The sequence below is a fragment of the Oryctolagus cuniculus genome, chromosome 12 (genome assembly GCF_051225735.1).
Source record: "Oryctolagus cuniculus isolate XC-2025 breed Fujian yellow rabbit chromosome 12, ASM5122573v1, whole genome shotgun sequence".
Classification (NCBI taxonomy): domain Eukaryota; kingdom Metazoa; phylum Chordata; class Mammalia; order Lagomorpha; family Leporidae; genus Oryctolagus; species Oryctolagus cuniculus.
The window spans coordinates 21,196,636-21,211,570 of NC_142878.1; the positions used below are offsets into that span (position 1 = coordinate 21,196,636).

General features: G+C 44.9%; 1 long non-coding RNA gene and 1 pseudogene across 1 annotated transcript; both read right to left on the bottom strand.

Moving 5' to 3' along the window:
* Nucleotides 1-8,857: 8,857 nt before the first annotated feature.
* Nucleotides 8,858-9,029, bottom strand: LOC127484071 (U2 spliceosomal RNA; annotated as a pseudogene).
* Nucleotides 9,030-9,240: 211 nt separating this feature from the next.
* Nucleotides 9,241-13,744, bottom strand: LOC149122968 (uncharacterized). The gene is made up of 2 exons (XR_016217797.1): nucleotides 13,125-13,744; nucleotides 9,241-9,481 (listed from the first exon to the last, which is right to left on the bottom strand). It is a non-coding gene; the product is annotated as an uncharacterized LOC149122968 (long non-coding RNA).
* Between the last annotated feature and the right edge of the window lie 1,191 nt (nucleotides 13,745-14,935).

Here is a 14,935-nt window from a genome sequence, read left to right on the forward strand (position 1 = left end):
TCCTCCAAATGGCTGCAACTGCCAGGCCAAACATAGGAGCCAGGAACTCCATTCAAGTCTCCCATACGGGTGACAGGGACCCAAGTACTTGGGTCATCATTTGCTACCTTCCAAAAATGTAAGCAAGGGCCGGTGCTGCGGCTCACTAGGCTAATCCTCCGCCTGCGGTGCCGGCACCCCAGGTTCTAGTCCCAGTTGGGGCACCAGATTCTGTCCCAGTTGTTCCTCTTCCAGTCCAGCTCTCTGCTGTGGCCCGGGAAGGCAGTGGAGGATGGCCCAGGTGCTTGGGCCCTGCACCCACATGGGAGACCAGGAGGAAGCACCTGGCTCCTGGCTTCAGATCAGTGCAATGCGCCAGCCGGCTGCAGCCATAGCGGACATTTGGGGGGGTGAACCGATGGAAAGAAGACCTTTCTCTCTGTCTCTCTCTCTCATTGTCTAACTGTGCCTATAAAAAAAAAAATTATATATATATATATATATGTGCAGGAAGTTGGACTGGAAATGGAATAGCCAGGACTCAAAGTAGCACTCTGATATGCTGATTTCAAATTGCAGCTTAACCCCCTGCACCACAACACCAGCACCCTGGTTAATGATCTTACACCAGATATCTAACATAATAAGCCAGTCAGGCACAGCCTAGCTTGGCCCATTAGCAAGTTATTGGTAACTCAGTTTAAAATGGCTTATCCCAGAGAGGTGAGGAATAAAAACTGAAGGTAACAAATATTAATGCACCAAGCAAAACAGTTTGGTTGTAATATCAATGCAGACAGAAGATTTCTCAGCAATCCTGGGTTGGGGCTGGGCTGAAGAGGACTGCTTCAGAAAAAGTCACCATGGTGTTTGCCAGGGACAGCCTAAGCCTAGCTCTTCAGTGACAATTACTACTTCTAGCACATGCCTCTAGAATACGTTGTGCCAAGACTAAAGAGCAGTCTGTACCCTGGCTGAGCAAGGTACATCTAGGCTAACACTACGTGAAGGGGCCAGTGCTGTGGAGCAATGGCTGAGCTGCAGCTTGCAACACCAGCATCTATCTGGTGCATCAGTTAAGAGTCCTGGTGACTCTGCTTCTGATCCAGCTCCCTGGTTTGTTTTTTTGTTTGTTTGTTTTAAGGAGGAGGGATTTTAGCTCATTTATTGTCAGGTACAGCCAAGGTGTCCTGCCCTGTAAGAGTCACACTTTGGTGATATCATACCTACCGTCTATGTGAACTCAACCAGCCTTAGCATACGTGTGTTCAAGAAAGCGGAAAGGCCAACTCTTTAACCGATACAACACCACCTTCACAACCCTCAGCCTCCAAGTCTATAAAATTAGACAGGGCTTCTGTCTTCTAGAGGCGACAGTATATGTGTCACTGTCCCCATATTAGAGGTGACAACACTGGCTAGAGATGTCACAGCAGGGAGCTGGCGGGAGGCGCCAGACGGCCCCAGTCCTTGCTCTGGCATCCCATGCTGCCTTTTTACAAGTCACCTCTGCTCCAAATGAACCTAGAGCTCAGCAGGGGCTACGGCTGCTGCAGGTCCACGCCCACCAGAGAGCCTTCATTCCTGCACCCACTTCATCACAGCAGGGGTGGGCACCTGGCCCAGGTGGGCCAGGGTGTCCCATCGCCTTGGATGCAGGGATTCACCTAGGGTGGGCATGTGAGCCCACCAGGGCCAGGCAGTCTTCCAGGAATTGATACCAGGGGTGAGAGAGAGCCTGTCTCTTTGGGAGGGTGCTACTACAGGCCCTGTAAGTAAAACAGAATCCTTGCCTTCCAAAGGAGAGCCTGCCTGAGAATAAGGACCAACCATAGAAGTGCAGAACGAGACTGTGCTCTGACAAACCTACAGCCACCAGGTCAGAAGTGCAGCAAAGCCAGCATGCCTCTCTGCACTTCAGATGCTCTCTCTGCCTCGCATTCTCTCTGACTTTCAAATAAAGAAATTAATTTCAAAATATAAAGACACCCCTCAGGACACCTGCATCTCAACATCTGCGAGTCTACTTTAAGTTTTGGCTCCTCCACTTCTGATCCAGCTTCCTGCTAATGCACAGCTGGGAGGCCGCAGGCGATGGGATCCAGCTCCCTGTTAACATGCGCTGAAAAAGCAGGGGCTGATGGCCCAAGTACTTGGGCCCCTGTCACATATGTGAGATGCAGATGAAGTTTCAGGCTCCTGGCTTTGGCCTGCTATACTTATCAGCCATTGCCGCCACCTGGGGGTGAAATAGTAAGTGAGTAGGTGGCGGCAATGGCTGGGAAAGCAGCAGATGGCCCCAGTCCTTGGGCTCCTGCAAGCGTGAGGGAGACTTGAGGAAAGAAAAAAAAAGGGAATTATTACTTGTAAAGAAATGGGACTTAAGATCAATAGAAAGCTGAAAAGTTGGCTGCTTTCGGACCTGTTTTCAGAAATTATCAAAGCAAATTTAAAGATCAGGGTTAACAGTGAGTAGTAATTCCAAGGAGGTAACATGAAAAATCTACATGAGATAAAAAGTAACCATTAGGCATCCAAGAGCCCGAATCGCAATGCTAGCTGCTAAGTACACACTGGGCTTGTGTACTTCTTATCCTTCATATCAAATTATCACCTGTGTGCACAGGGACTGTCTTCATTTTACAGACCCACAGCCATCCCATTCTGCACAATCTGAACTTGTAATTCCTCAAACCATATATCACGCTGGAATGGCTTTCAACAAGGTACAAACACCTAGTCTGGGGGCAAGACTGGGGCCTACAGAACCAGTTTTGCCTAAATCCAGAATCTGCAAAAAAATAAATAAAAGTCAGGGAATGAAATGCAAGGAGCCTTTCAAGTTCCATCCCAGGGAAATTCCAGGCTGCAAATATGGCATACTACCACCAAAGCTGTAATCATGTTGTACAACACTGAACTTTTTAATCACAAGTAGGTATTTTCCATGTTATTATATGATTTTCAAACCCATCATCTGGATAATATGTAAGTGCAAGAATTTCAGTCACTCCCTCCAACCCTAGACATTACAGCGTAACACCTTCATGGATAAGGCCTCACGCATTAAAGGTATGTCCTTAGAAATGACTGTCACAGTGACAGTCCTGAGTCAGAGTCTGAGTATCTTCACACCTGGGTAAATCTTGCCTAACAACTCTCCAAAGGGACCACGAAGACAAGCATTCCAGAACAACTGTTTCTAATGCATGGAGAAAGAAACCAAGGTAGAGCTAAAGATAAGACACAAAGAAGTGAGAGCAGAGTAACCTGTGTGCCAGGCACTGTTTTATGCTTAACAATATCCCCAAAACCCTAAAAAGTGTCGATGAAGAAACCAAAGCAGAGGCAGGTTATGGAACTTGCCAAGGATCGCCCTGTAAATTTATCCAGGAGCTTGGATACGCACGCAGGTGGGGCCAATGCCCCTGCTCTCACTACACACAACATGGTGAGGTGAGAAGCAGACAAGGGCCACACTGAAGGAGCAGATGGAGGGCCTGCTGAAGGGGTATCCCACACAGGCTTATCCTTGCTTCATGAGTGGAGATTGAGAGTCCAACTGGGAAAGGAAGCACAGTTTGGATTGAACACCAAGTTTCATCCTGGCTGCCTCTGGCTTAACACTTTACTTAAAATTAATCTGTTTATTAAATATTTAACTCCCCTCCAACTACCAGGCATTGTGTTGGGCCCTGGGGCTTTGGCAGGAAGGAAATTGAGGAATTTCTGCCCTCATGGCAAACTTGAGAAATACATGTTGATTCCTGAGCCTTTAATTCATTTCCTAACCTTAAAATTTTCCAGTTCAGTGTACTGAAATCAGCTTAGCAATAAAATAGGTATCAAAATATCCAGATCTTAATTTTGGCAAAGACAAACTTAAAAAGCTGATTCTGACAGTCTACAGCAAAGGCCTGAAGGCAGGTGACATGATCCAAGGATAAAGCTGGAGTGTGACCACAGGGAGCACACAGGAAAACAGGGAGACACTGTCTGGAGCCAACATATAATTGATTCGTTTGTTAAAACAGTTCCACTGAATGAGAAATGCTAAAGAATAGAAGTGAATGACATGAAAATATAACCATAAGCAAGCAGGAAACTAAAATGCTAAGTAAAAGAGTAAAGACCAGTAATAGGAACTAACACAGGAATAAAGATTAAGTTAACACTTGTTCTATCTAGATTTTCTACTCCTACCATCTCTTCCACGTAATGGACCACTGAGAGCTATACTACACACACCTTCATCGTTTCCCCAAAAACAAAGTGGAACAAAGGGATGCAGCTACCTTGCTATACTTTCAAACTTTCCTTTGTCACTCAACTGCTACTTCATCATGAGTGTATTAGTGGGCTAGGGCTGCCAAAACAAAACAGCCCAAACAGGGTGGCTTAGGTGACAGAACACTGCCTGCCCCAGTTCTGAGGGTTAGATACCAAACATTGAGGTATCAGCAGCTTTGATTTCTCCTTGGTTTACAGATGGCTGCCTTCTCCCTGGGTCCTCATGAGGTCTTTGCTCCATGCACACACATGCCTCTCATGTCACTCTTGTGTGTGCAAATTTTCTTTTATGAAGACACAAGCCGCCGGCGCCGCGGCTCAATAGGCTAATCCTCCACCTTGCGGCGCCGGCACACCGGGTTCTAGTCCCGGTTGGGGCGCCGGATTCTGTCCCGGTTGCCCCTCTTCCAGGCCAGCTCTCTGCTATGGCCAGGGAGTGCAGTGGAGGATGGCCCAGGTGCTTGGGCCCTGCACCCCATGGGAGACCAGGAAAAGCACCTGGCTCCTGGCTCCTGCCAGGATCAGCGCGGTGCGCCGGCTGCAGCGGCGGCCATTGGAGGGTGAACCAACGGCAAAGGAAGACCTTTCTCTCTCTGTCTCTCTCTCTCACTGTCCACTCTGCCTGTCAAAAAAAAAAAAAAAAAAAGACACAAGCCAGACTACATTAGGACTCACCCTAGCAGTCCCTTGAGGCCCTTTTTCTAAACTCAGTCATATTCAGATGTCCTGGGGGCTAGGGCTTTAAAACAAGAACTGAAGGAACATAATTCAGCCCATCACAATGAGGTAAATGTTAGAATTCACAGGTTAAAATCTGATGATTTAAGATCATATACAAAAAAATAACAAGGAAGCCATTTTGATATGAAATCTGTATTATTCAAGTTGGCCTAAGACAATGCTTCAAATGACTCAGGAGTTCAATGTTCCAATAACACCTTCTATAACCTTCTAACTTAACTGTAAAACATGTCTGGAAAGGGAAAGCTGTTGCCATTCCTATTAACCAGAACTCCCTTATATAAAGTATCCTAGTGACTTCATATTTCTGCAGTCACCAGGCCTCTGAAACTCGATGAAAGAATATGGAGCCCTCGTGAGGAACTGGTACACTTCTGCAAAGCTTGGCCTTACTTTTTTCAGGAGACTCACAGACTGCCTGCCTGTCTGAATCTCAGAGAGTCCGTGGATGCAAGGTTAAGAGCAGCGACCTAAAGACTACTTATTATCTAGGTTAAAAACGAATTTTGGGTGTGGGTAGTGTGGCACAGTGGTTAAGTTGCTGCTTGGGATGCCCACATCCCACATCAGAGTGCTGGTTTGAGTCCAGCTTCTCAGCTTCCAACCCAGCTTCCTGCTAATGCTTCTGGGAGGCAGCAGATGATGGCCCAAGTCTACAGATTCCTGTAATCCTCACGGGAGACCTAGTCTCTAGGGAGACCTAGAGACTCCTGGCTTTGGCCTGGCCCAGCCCATGGGTGTTGTGGGCATTTGGGAAGTGATTCAGTGGGTGAAGCTCTCTCTCCTTTCTATGCTGCTCTCTGTGCCACTGCCAAATACATAAATAACAATTCTGTTGAAAAATGGAATAGAATACTTGAAATTACCTATACAGGACATACAGTAACCATATTTACACTTAGCTTTTTCTCAATCCAACAACACTTAGCTACTATCAACCCAACAATGTAAGAGTAATTTTAACTCTATTAGCCCAAACTAATGTTGAGGAGAAGAAAGAAGTGACAGAAGAATTATTATTTCAGTAAATATAAACTAAGAAACCCTAATGCAATTCAGCACAAAATAGAAATTCATTAGCAGGTTTCTTGTTTTACTGAAAGATGACCCATTTTCTACATACCAAACTCACAGCCAACAAAGATAATAGTATGCAGTGAAATTCTAAAACCTAGCTTGTACTCCTCGATTTATACAGACACAATCTGACTTTCCTCAAAAAGCAACTCTGGATGTGGTCAGAGAACAGGACAAAAAAGAAACCTATGTGGAATGCCAGTCTATTAACTGGGGAAATCTGTGGCTAACCATACCAAGATGGAAGCTTCCCAGGACAGGGAGCTAATCTGCCTGGTCTCCATTACTGCCTTAGAGCCTGACTCAAAAAATCTTAACTGCATTTGAATGAAGACGGATTTTAGATGAGACACACTTCATCTGGAACACAGGCTGAGACTGTGACACCCATCTCTACTATACAAAGCACTTCCATCCGATGACATAACTTTCTGTTAGACCCAAAAAAAGCATTAGTGGCAAGATGAAGTGACCACTTAGCTTTGGGTTGTAAGACAGAAGTCTTCTCCCCTCCAGAGGACTGAGCTTGACCAAGACATGAAGAAAGAAAAGAAGTCAACTACCTGGTCACTTTTAGATTTACTGAAGAAACCTCTCTTATTAATCTCCCCACAGATGATCAATCCTAACAGCTTCTCTTCCAGCTGACCTTAACCTCAGCTGCTTGCTCTGAATGAAACACCTACAAGGTCACTGGTTGGTTTTCTTTTAACATGTTCATTCTTCCCAAAAACAAACAAAAATACATTATAAATATTTACAGAATATTTGAAAGGTGTTCAAAGGCACCAATATAAAATGTAGGAGTTATGAAATGAGGTATTACTGTAAACAAGGAAACAGAACAAAATCAGAGTATCTTTCAAGCCTCCCTTTTATAATCCCATGCCTCCCTCCCCAAAAAACCAGCTCAATTTAGAAACCAAGCTCCCTGTACTAATACTCATACCTTAGTATAGACATTTTAGATTCTATTGCTGATTCCAAATTAAGCCTAGAAGCAATGTTTAGAAGACTAAGTACAGGAATTCATTTTTAAAACTTAAATAAGCAGTGAAGATTTCAAAACAGCTATTTAGGGGCCATTACAATAGGGGCTATTGGTGTTGTGGCACCATTTGTTGAGTCTCCACTCGCAATACTGGCATCCCCTAACAGAGCACCAGTTCAAATCCTGTTTGCTCGGCTTCTAATCCCACTCCCAGTTGATTTGCCTGGGAAAACAGTGAAAAATGGCCCAAGTGCTTGAGCCCCTGCCATCCATGTGGTAGACCAGGATAGAGTTCCTAGCTCCTGGCCTCAGCCTAGGCCAGCCTTGGCTATTGTGGCCACTTAGGAAGTGAACCAGTGAATTGAAGATTGATTGACTGACCTCTCCCTCTACCGTTCAAATAAATAAATAAATAAATGAATATTAAGGGGAAAAAAAAGCTACTGGCACCAGTGCTGTGGCACAGCGGGTTAAGCTGCTGCCTATAACACTGGCATCCCACGTGGGTGCCTGTTCATGCCCCAGCGGCTCCACTCCCAATCCAGTTCCCTAATGTACCCAGCGAAGCAGCAGATGATGGCCCGAGTACTTGAACCCCTGCTACCTACGTGGGAGACCCAGATGAAGCTCTCCTGGCTCTGATCCGGCCCAGCCTCCGCTGTTGCAGCCATTTGGGGAGTGAATCAGAGGACAAAAGACCTCTCTTTCTCTCTCTGTCTCTACCTCTAATTTTGCCTTTCAAATGAGGGGGGGAAAGCTATTTATAATATAAGTAGGGAAGTAGCCGGCGCCGCAGCTCACTAGGCTAATCCTCTGCCTTGCAGCGCCGGCACACCGGGTTCTAGTCCCAGTCAGGGCGCTGGATTCTGTCCCAGTTGCCCCTCTTCCAGGCCAGCTCTCTGCTGTGGCCAGGGAGTGCAGAGGAGGATGCCCCAAGTGCTTGGGCCCTGCACCCCATGGGAGACCAGGAGAAACACCTGGCTCCTGCCATCGGATCAGCGCGGTGCACCGGCCGCAGCGCGCCAGCCGCGGTGGCCATTGGAGGGTGAACCAACGGCAAAGGAAGACCTTTCTCTCTGTCTCACTCTCTCTCTCTCTCTGTCCACTCTGCCTGTCAAAAAAAAAAATATATATATATATATATATGTATGTAGGGAAGTACACATCAACTTGAATGTGTACTTATCTTTAATTATGATTTATCGCTGGGAAATCACCATTAGTAAACACTCTAAGACAACTTCCAAAGTAGGTGAATAGCAGAGCTCTGAAGGCAGTCCATATCATTAAATTCCCAGGACAGTGTGCCCCAAGTCTCAACACCAGATCACACTGCATTTTAATCACTGCCACAATGTCATAAAGAGAATACTAATCCAAAAGAAAATACACATAAAGCCATTAAATGCTCTATATAAAATTGTATTTCCTAACAGGTTTTGATTAAATAAATGGAATTATTATACACCACCATTTTCCAACTTTCAGTATATTAATGTGTCTAAACACTGATCATCAGTAGCTGCTAATACCATTAAACTGAAACAAAACCATTCTATAACTCCTAGTAAAAGTACTCTTAAAAAGTAATCCGGTAAGTATTTGGCGCAGCAGTTAAGATACCACTTGGGATACCCAAATCCCCTATAGGAGTGCCTGGGTTTGAGTCCCGACTCAGCTCTCTACAAATGCATACCCTGGGGGGCAGCAGGTGATGGTTCAGGTACTTGGATCCCTGCCACCCACGGGAGAGACATAACTGAGTTCTGAGCTCTTCATTTAGCCTGGTCCAGTCCTGGCTATTTCAAGTATTTAGGTAATGAACCAGCAGAAGGAAGATCTTTGGCTCTATGTCAATCTGCCTTTGAAATAATTTTTTGAAAACTTATGAAATCAATTCTGATAAGAACAGATACTACACTTGATCTTAGCCAAAAGGCTGAAAAGCGACAGCAATCAATTCTAACATGTCAATCCTTTACAGTCAGCTACCAATTTACAGGAAACACAGTAGACAGAAATATGTTAACACCTGAGGGTTACAAAACAGCAAAATCTAGACCGCAGGAAACTACAGAACAAAAAGCCTAGTTTCTTCACACAACTTCCAAGTGAAAATAAGAAAATGAAAGATGGGAGGAGCCTATACATTAAGAGAAGCCTTTTTTCCTAAAAATTTATTTTTTTTATTTGAGAAGCAGAGTTACAGACAGAAGGAGAGACAGAAAGAGAGGTCTTCCATCCGCTGGTTCACTTCCCAAATGGCTGCAAGTGGGCTGGTCCAGAGCTATGAGCCAGGAACTTCTTCTGGGTCTCCCATGCAGGTGCAGGGGCCCAAGCACTTGGGCCATCTTCCACTGCTTTGCCAGGCCATCAGCAGAGAATTGGATCAGAAGTGGGGCACTGCAGGTGGAGGCATAACCCATTAAAGCCACAGTGCTGGCCCCTAAGAGAAACTTTTTTAGCAGGTCAAATCAATCAAATATATCACACATGTATGGACCCTAAGTGAAACATAGAATTAAAAAAAGATTATATAAGCATGAGACCATATATATCCATGCATATGTGCGTGCATCTCTTAAGTGCTCACAGAGATATATCCTAAAATATATTTAGATTGAACAATTGATATCTGGGATTTCCTCCAAAATAAAATGGGAGAGAAGAAATAGTAGCAAATACAAATCAAAGAACACTGACCATATGATAAATTACTGAAGCTATTAAGGGGAAGTTTGTCACTCTACTATTTCTGAACATAGCTAACTTTTTCTATAATTATTTTTTAAAAGATTTATTTATTGGAAAGGGAGAATGAGAGAATGAGAGAGAGAGAGAGAAAATGAATCCTCCAGGCCAAGGCCAGGAATCAAGAATACTATCCCACATGAGTGCCAGGAATTCAAGGACTGGAGTCACCATCATTTGCTGCTTCCCAGGCAAATTAGCAGGCAGCTGCATAGGAAGCAGAGTAGCCAGGACTCAAACTAGCATTCCGCTAAGGGATGTTGGTATCCTAAGTGGTAGTTAACCCACTGCACCGAAGTCAATTATTAATTTTCAAAGAGAAGTACATGGAAGCATTTGTAAAACACTGGAGGAAGAAACTTTGAACTGTTCATTATGCACACACTGTGTGAAGCTGCACACCACTGGATCTGGAGCCAGGAGCTGTGGAATTCAGGGGTTACTCAGGTAGGGCAGCTCTGCAGGAGCTAAGCCCCACCCCACCAATCCCCATGCTGTCTGATGCAGTCTCCCCTTCCTGGTTCAGACTCCGGGCACCAACAGTTCTTGCCAATTCTACATGCATTACTGAAAACTTAACAGGAAATAAATAATAGAGCAACTTAAAAAAAAAGAAAGAAAGAAAGAAAAGGAGATAAACCTGAAAGAAGTCAAACAACAGAAAAGAACAGTGGTCCAGCCCAATCAATCCATTTCTTAATTAAATGCATGACTTTCAATTCTTCATCCTATAACCCAAGTATAGCAGCCTAGTAAGTTCCTGAATCTCCATGTACAAGGGTAAACTTTGACAACTTTAACATAATCATATATATATAAAGGAAACAAAACTTTAAAATAATCATATATATAAAAACATAAATGCATAGGAAGTTTTGCTATTTAAAGAAATTTCATAAATCCTGTTTTTAAGATTGCTTAAATTTATTTTCATTTCATTTGAAAGTCAGCAAGACAGAAAAAAATCTTCCATCCACTGGTTCACTGCCCAAATGCCCACAACAGCCAAGTCTGGGCCAGATCAAAGCCAGGAGCCCATAACCCAAAGGTGGCAGGGACCCATGCACCTGAGCCATCATCACCTGCTGTTTCCAGGGTAGGCATCAGAAGCAACCTGGATCAGAAGTGAGGAGGGGCCGGCATTTGTGTGGCATAGAGGGTAAAGCTGCCGCCTGCGGTGCCGGCATCCCATATGGGTGCCGTCAAATCCCAGCTCTCCACTATGGTCTGGGAAAGCAGTAGAAGATGGCACAAGTGCTTGGGCCCCTGCACCCACATGGGAGACCCAGGAGAAGCTCCTGGAGTGAACCAGTGGATGGAAAACCTCTCCCTCATGCTCGCTGCCTCTCCTTCTCACTGTCTGTCATGTGGGTGCAGGGGCCCAAGACCTTGGGCCATCCTCCACTGCTCTCCTAGGCCAGTGCCTATATGGGATGCCACTGTCGCAGGCAAAGGATTAACCTACTGTGCGCCAGTATCAGCCCCCTACAATGTATATTTTAAAATCTGTACTAGAATAAATTCTGAATCATTTTCAAAACTGGGATGCCCACATCCCATATAGAAGCATCTGGGATCAAGTCCTGTGTATGCTTTGAATTCAGCTTCCTGCTAATGTGCCTGGGAGGCAGAGATGATGGTCCAAGTACTTGAGTCTCTGCCACTGACACGAAGACCCAGATGGAGTTCCTGGCTCCTGGCTTTGGCCTGGCCCAGTCCTGGCTGTTATGGCCATTTGGAGCATGAACTAGCAGATAGCAGTACACTGGCTCACATACTCGCTTGCTCTCTGTCACTCCACCTTTCAAATAAATAAACCCCCTAACTCCAATGGTTCTCTTTAAAAAAAAAAATTTATTTGAAAGTCAGAGTCAGTGAGATGGAGGGAGAGACAAAGAGGTTTTCTATCTGCTGGTTCAATCCCCAGGTGGCCTGCAACAGCCAGGGCCAAGCCAGGCAGAAGCCAGGTGCCAGAAACTTCAGCCAAGTGTCCTGCATAGGTAGCAGGAGCCCAAGCACTTAGCCCATCTTCCGCTGCTTTTTCCAGGCCATCAGCAGGGAGCTGGGTCAGAGGTGAAACAGCTGGGACACAAACCAGAGTGATATTGGGTGTTGGCATCACAGGTGGCAGCTTTATCAGCTGCACTTAAGCCACAGACCAAAATCCCTTCAAGTTCATTATGTTTAAATTACTTCTTTTTGAAAGGCAAAGCGACAGACAGATAAAACTCCCATCAGCTGTTTCACTCTCCAAATGCCTGCAGCAGCCAGGGCCAGGACAAAGCCAGGAGCCTGGAACTCAATTCTGGTCTTCCAGTTGGGGGCAGGGACCCCAAGTACTTGAGCCATTGCCTCCTGAAGTGTACATCAGCAGGAAGCTGGAATCAGGCACACAGCCTGGACTCAAACCCTGGGACTCTGGTAAAGGATATGGGCACCCAAGCATTGTCTAACCGCCTACAAGAAATGCCGACCACTGAAGATCATTTTAATGAAAATGTTTCTCTTTGCTCATGGAAACAGAGGATAACTGAACAGACAGATCTAAAGGAAAGCACTACATATCAGCAACTCCTTAATGTCAGGGTCCTTGTGGAGATTTTCCCAGATCCGCACAGGAAGGACAGAACAGTGTCACAGAGGAGGCACTTTTCCATGGAGAGTTGAGGAACTAACACCTCTACAATGGCAGGTCAGCCTGCCACATCTTTACCAACCTGGTCTTCAAATTAGGGGAAATAATACTGTGGAACATCTCTGATGGAAAACACTCGTCCTTCACGCCACTCAGTGGATGCCACAGATCAACCAATCTGCTGGGTGGGAGACCCAGTGTGACAAGCAAAGCCACTTCACAAACCTTATGCCCAAATCCCGCCCTCCCTCCCCTAAGGAAAAGTATGCTCCACCCCAGACTTTCTTAGGTCTTTACGAAGCCCCCCATCCTTGTCACCAAAGATGGATAACTTAGCACAGCCACTGCCCAACTTTTCTGAATGGGGACCCTTTTTAGAATCTCTGGAAAGGTCAGTGTTTTATGCCCCCCCCCCCCAATACCAAAATGTACACCTAAACAATTTTAACACATAGTGGCCTGGTCCTGCCTCCTTGGCCTTGCTTCTCTACCCAGTTAATAGCTCTACTGCCCCTTACCCACTGAGCTACTGAAGCTACTAACCCAGCTGGGCTGCTCCCTGCGCAGGCTCATCCAGGGCCCCAGTGCCACACCTCAAGGGAACTGAATGGCTACTGCTTCCTCTGACTTCCCAGCACAGCGCCTTTCCCAGGCACTCACCACCTCGTATCCCGTCTTTGAAGCAGCGGTGATCTAATTAGTTCTTTTCTGTGTCCTCATAGGGCATGCAGCACAGGGCCTTGTCGATGCCAGCATTCCTCAGAGTAAACCAGCTCCCATGGAAGGACGGAACCCTCTGACCAGCAAGAAGCCCCTAAGTGGAGTATTACGAGTCTGACTCATCAATACTTGAGCAGCCTGAGAGCGTGCCGAGGGCCCTGAGCCACTCCACCCATCATTTCCTTATCAAGGCCCTGCTTCTCAGAGACAAGAGGCGGAAGAGGTGGAGGAACAGAGGACACTCTCCAGACCACGGTCACTTTTAATCTCTGTTACTTTTCTGCAAAGCAAAAAGTAGTCCGACTTGCATAGCGGCTTTTTATCCAGCACTCTAGTTACATTCCAATGCAACATCAGATGGTAAAGAAAATCCTACTTACCAGCCACGTGTAAACAAGCACTACCACAACAAAGTTATTTGACTTAATACTGTCAGTTTAACCAGAGCAAAAATAACTTTCATGTTACTAATAACCTCTAGGACAGAAAAATCTAGACATGCAGGCACTCAGCTAAAAGTTAGGCAACTCCATCTCATTTCCAAAGCTCAAACAATATCCTCTAAATACTAAAATACACTCCCAACAAGAAACACTGCAAAGTCTCCCCATGAATCCTTACTCTACTAAACACAGCTGTCTAGGGTCAGGTTTACATAGATTAAAAAAAAAAAAAAAAAAAAGGCAACTAGCATCAGCACTAATAAAATTTCTGATAAGCAGACTCCTACACACCCAACCAGAAAGCAAGAGAACACCAAGAAGCTTAAAGATACTTCTACATTTATAGTTTAGGTTTTAAAAATATAACCAAACTGTATCCTATTATCACATTTTGGTTATTTCTGTGTGACAGTTTTATATGTATTTTTAAAGATACACACTTACTTCAACAGAAAAGTCTAACTTCCCTGATTCTAAATTAATTATAAAGTATGAGCAGTTCACACCCAGAACCCTTAAGTACTTCAATTATTAACAAAACACAAAACAAAGTACAAAAAGGAGAACCTGACACCCAAGATTAGATTTTAGTGTTCAGCTAATAGATGGCAAAACGTTATCCCACCCAATAGCAAAGCCAGGAGGGTCAAAATGAAGGGAAAACGTGGCAGACAAGAAAACCACCCTGGCTCAAAAGTTCTGGTAATGGGAGTAGGTGTTTTGCATAATATGACATTGCTTGGGAAGCCCACATGCCATACAGGAGGTACCTGGGTTCGAGTCTCAGCTCTGTTTCCAATTCCTGTTTCCTGCTAATGTGTACCCTGGGAGGCAGCCAATGATGACTTGGGTACCTGCCACCCACCTGGGTGGGACTGGCCCAATCCCCAGGTGTTGTGGACAATTTGAGGAATAAAATGGAAGAAGTCTGTTTCTCTCTCTGCCTTTCAAATAAACATATTTAAAATTCCAGTAATAAGCCTACTCCTCTGTTTCCTATTCCCAATTTTATGGAAAAGAATTATTTGTACAAACAAGTAACAGTAATCACAATTCATAAGCTGCTATAATTTATGACTCGTGGTCCAAACATTTCCTTTCACCTGCAAAGATCGCCTTGTGACTAACCATGGAGGAAACAAATATAGCTTCTCTAAACTTTAAAAGCACCTAAGATGTAAGGGATGTTTTAAATCCACACAACAGTCTCACACACGACTCTCTGGCTTCCTTCTGTTCCTAAACTCATTTGCATTTTCAGGCTTTTTGTAATAGTTGATCCCTCTTTCTCCCCAGTCTCTACCTCAC